Raw genomic sequence first — 4,638 nt, 5'->3', positions numbered from 1 at the left:
AGTTGGAAAGGCAGAGCTGAGATTAAATTGCAATAAATTCTTCTGCACTTTTCTCATATGAATCAATCTGACATCTCAATGATCTAACTCTAGAGATTATGCACTGACCGCTGAATGTCCCACATTGGAATAAGAAATAAAAGAGTGACGCCAGCATTTCATTGCCCCCGACTCTGGGAAATGATTTATGCATTCACTGGGTCTGATAGAAGAATCCCAAATGGTTGTGGAAGTGGTAGAAATACTTCTCAGGCCAATCTGGAGATGGCAGTGTGTGATCTCTCATGGCCTTATTCTGTCAGGACGCTTGCCGCTGCATCTCGGGCCGGTCAGGGCAATGTCTGCGTTTCTGTTTGTTTAAATCTTGTCTGAGACTTTCACAAGCTCCTGCTGCTATCAGAGTGCACCGCTTCCCTCTGACAAGCTAGTCCGATCCATCCACCTCACAAAACATCCCTCACTCTCTGCCCCTCTTTTCTGTGTCGTATTGCTGAGGGAGGACTACGGTGACAGATGGAGGATGACACATGCAAACTGTTAACTCTCCGAGCCACTTTGTCACCCACTGTCTGAATCTGTAGCCTCTATCAGTTAGAGTAATTGTGGTGAGTGAGAGGGTTGTTGTGAAGCAGATAAGCCTGTGAAGGTTAGATAGCTGGACAAGGTCAAGTGCCAGAGGCCATTATTACTTGCCAAGTGTAAAATTCAAACAGATTTTTTTTTTTTTTAAGAGTAGAGTAGGACTGCAACTTCTATAAGCTTTATTTTAATCTATTAATCAGGGTTCATTTATTGTCATTTTACAACACAAGGTTGCAGAATTAATGTCATCCCCCCCTTCATATTACATACACAGACTATATATTTAAATTCGAATATAGCATGACAATAAAATAAAACAATATATAGCTATTTATGAACACTTAAATACATATATACCTATATATGTATACACCCAGAAAGTATATCTGTCCATTACTTTTGTTGACTAATCATTTATGGAGTATTAATGTGCCCTCTATAGTTGCTACGCCTCTCAAGCACAATATCCATTTAGTACTGCACATATGCAGTTTATGAAGACACATTTACCACTTGAAATTCATATTAACGTTTAAAACAATTAGTCCTTTGATTTCAGACAAAGGTATACTGCTATAACATGCCCTGCAGAGAATCAGAGAGAGATTTTCTCTGGACAAGGACACAGTGGATATTTTACAAGCACAGACCAGGTTATTTCCACATATGAAAAAATGTGGTTCTGGGCAAAGGAGTTTGGAAAATAAGAAAGCAAAGGTTGTTCTGTACAAATGCACATATGACTACACATCACACATTTCTGATAATTAGAGACCCATTATCCTTTTTTCCATGATGATGAATGTGATCTTGACAACCACTGCTGAGGTAGGCATATACTGTCATTAAGGATCATTATTCTGAACATGACATAAAGTGCCGTGTAATCCATCATAGTGGAGTTACTGGCTGCTATTTTTATCATTGTATGTTCAAGTAGTTTTAAATTAAGTTGTATAATAACTAGGTTCAGGAACAAAGACCACGCCTTGAACTCATTTCCGCACAAGTACTTATCTGTTCACTTCCCCTTTGACTCAGTGTTCACCCCCCCAACCTCCCTTTTTTCCCATCTCTCTTTTTTGTTTGAATCCATGAACTACTGAGGCTCGATCTGAAATTAGAGATCACAAAGAGACGGTTCCCCCACTTAGAGTCCCGACTCCCTTGTCTTATTGCCCCCAGCTGACACCGGTCCATCTTTGTAATCCTCCATCCATCCATCCATCCATCTATCCATCCATGACCTTAAATTTCTCCTCTTATCCTTTCATCCCTCGACCTCCATCCTTCATTCCTCCCTCAGGACCCTGAATCAATCCCCTCTTACATCATCTTTGCTCTCCTCTATCCATTATACACAATAAACTATTCTGAATCCATATCTTTATTGCCGGGGTCTTTGTTAGTGAAGTGCTTATTGATTTGAAAATCACAGTCCATTTCCACACAACAATAATTTCACCCTGACAATAGTAAAAGCAGACAAGATGTTTAACTGTGATGAACAACCAGCAGATAGAGTTCTCAGCAGAATCTTTTTCGGTTGTAGAGCAAAATATTTTCTGTTTTGTACCACAGTTTCACTGTAACAAACTTGTTTGAAAAAGGGATGTTGAATTTCTCCACCAGAATTTTACCCTAAAAATGATACATAGAAAAGCAGCACATCCTCACATTGAGATTGTTTGCCAATACTGTTTGATAAATGCCTTAAGCGATTGATTTTTTTCTATTGATTGACTAATTGTTTCAGCACTATACTGATGAATCATGAGTGCAGCATTGTGTCTCCTAAGTTCTGTGTTTTCTTACAATAGCAAAGGCTAAATATTTTTAGAGCTTAGTCATGAACTGTGAATATTCTCCATATTCCAGATACAACATCACTCTGCTTGCTATTCATAGGAGAGCACTGTATTGGCAGTGAGATAAAAGTACGTTTTTTAAAAGACCTTTCTTTCAATGCTTCCATTTGACTAAAAGCTAACAAATATCTTATGATAAGACGCTGTATGAATACCAAGTACAAGTTGCAAAACAACCATCAATCCTCAGAGCGATCACTTAAAGGTCTACAGGCTTGGATCTCAGATAATGCCTGCTGCACCTAAAGCCTGATGGGCTTTGAGAAAGGCCATGTCCTGGCCTGCTGTCCAAGTCTAGGCTGTTCCGCATACCCTGTCTATGAATCTTGTCAGACAGAAGGCACACCGGCAGAGCTGTTGGCCGTGCTGCTTTTGTAAATACCGGAGTGACTCTGGAATGTCAGACAGAGACTCAGACCAAGAGCAACACCGACTTTTAGTATTGCCACCTCCCGTTTGTCTCATCTACCCAAAAATAATACATGAATAGGATGCTGTTAATACCGCAGATGTTCTGTCCAGTAGAGTAGTGTTTCCTGTTCTTCTCAGGTTCTGGATGCAAAACTACAGCATCCTGAATAACAGCTAGGTGCTATTAGATCCAACCAGCCTCCTGAAACACAAACCCAGGCAAGGAGAGACAGAAGCTGCTTTAAGGTAACATAGACACATAGTCCCAATAGACTACATCAAATAACGACAGTGTAGTGACTGGAAAAAAAACACAGGAATCAAAATTCAGTTACATATTATGTGGCTATATCGGTAGCGGCGTTAATATAGGTGTATGTTGATGTATATGTGTATATCTTGACATAATTAACAATAATAATGAACTGGAGCTCTAAAATCCTTCCACACCAGCCTCACTGACATGGCTGCCTGCAGACCAGTCTTAAACATTTTTGGTTCATTGGCCCAGCAGACGCAGGCATTGGCCGATGCCAATTATCTCAAAATGCCGGATAATTGACTCGATTCATCAGCCATCTAAAGCAGCACCTCTTTCCACCCTCTGTCTGAGACACTACTTCTAGCTCCTACTCCTCCTCCAGAGTAACCCAGTCTGCTCTGATTGGTCAGCTCCCACAAGCCTGAGCAGGCCCCACCCACTGTATTTCTGTTTGTTTTAATTCCTGAATAATTCCAAGAAGTTTATTTCTTTTTCACATGTACCTAACTCTATCATTAACTTCACGCCATGTTTATCAAGTGAATTTACATACAGCAGCAACATTCACACCACGGACGCGAATGTCAACAAAGCTAATGCTAGCTGAGACTAACATTAGCGCTGCAGCATAAAAAGCAACATGAAAAAACAGTTACTGGCATCCAATCTACTGCTCGTTATTTAGTTGGCTGCAAATGAGGCTAAATGTTCACATGGTTTATTCTAACCCCCACATGCTAGCCACACAACCCCTATGCAACATGCCAGAACCAAGTTAAACACACTGAGAAACAGTAAAACTTACAGCGTTCCAAGTTTGAAGTCGGGTCACGGACAGCCAGTATTGATCCATCCTTGAGCTTGAACCGTTACGGCCTTCATTAATACAGCAGTCTGCAGGAAAATGCACAAACACAATCAATGCAATGGTGGACAGCAAGGTAGATTCACTAGGTTTCAGTGGGCAGTACTGTCACCTGGCCTATAGGTGGCTCTTTATCATAGAGAAATGAAAGAAAAGGCTGAATACAAACACTGTCAGGCAGCACAGGAGCAGTGTTTTCTGTGGGAGACAGTAACTCTCTTTGGCCTGGACCTTTGTCACTTTTTGCCTATTTATTAAGAATCACAACTGAAAATAAAATAAGGGATAAAAAATAAAACCCCAGTCACTGCTATTTATGAAGAAGATAACTTTGTGTGTGTTATTATGTATGACAAACCAACAACTTAAGGTAATCCTAAAAAATACTGTAATCTCTAAAGCAGATAACAGAAACTGAGCTGCTTTCCCTCTTTTCTCACACACATGAGATCTCACACTGCCGGCCCTCGGACCCTCCCACTGGCCCGGCGACACAACCCACAACGTTATTTTTATTTTTTATTATTCTTTCTAGTTGTTTCATATGAATCTAAACCACCCCTTCATATACAATTAAAACAAGAATGCCATTCTATTTAAGAAAATGTATTTTGGATACTGAGAGAGCAGCTTTCATGTGCAAAACACAC

At 40.2% G+C, this 4,638-nt stretch overlaps 1 protein-coding gene across 1 annotated transcript in view; it reads left to right on the top strand.

Annotated features, from left to right (window-relative positions):
* The window catches only part of LOC118334951, a gene marked incomplete in the record, with an annotated part of 6,067 nt that extends 5,923 nt beyond the window's left edge, over nucleotides 1-144 (top strand). The window contains 1 exon segment of the mRNA XM_035671057.1: nucleotides 1-144.
* Nucleotides 145-4,638: the final 4,494 nt, after the last annotated feature.

This window comes from Morone saxatilis, unplaced genomic scaffold (assembly GCF_004916995.1).
Source record: "Morone saxatilis isolate NCDOM2014 unplaced genomic scaffold, NCSU_SB_2.0 Contig23, whole genome shotgun sequence".
Classification (NCBI taxonomy): domain Eukaryota; kingdom Metazoa; phylum Chordata; class Actinopteri; family Moronidae; genus Morone; species Morone saxatilis.
The sequence above is the reverse complement of the archived record's forward strand: the minus strand, read 5'-3'. Positions and strand labels throughout refer to the sequence as shown.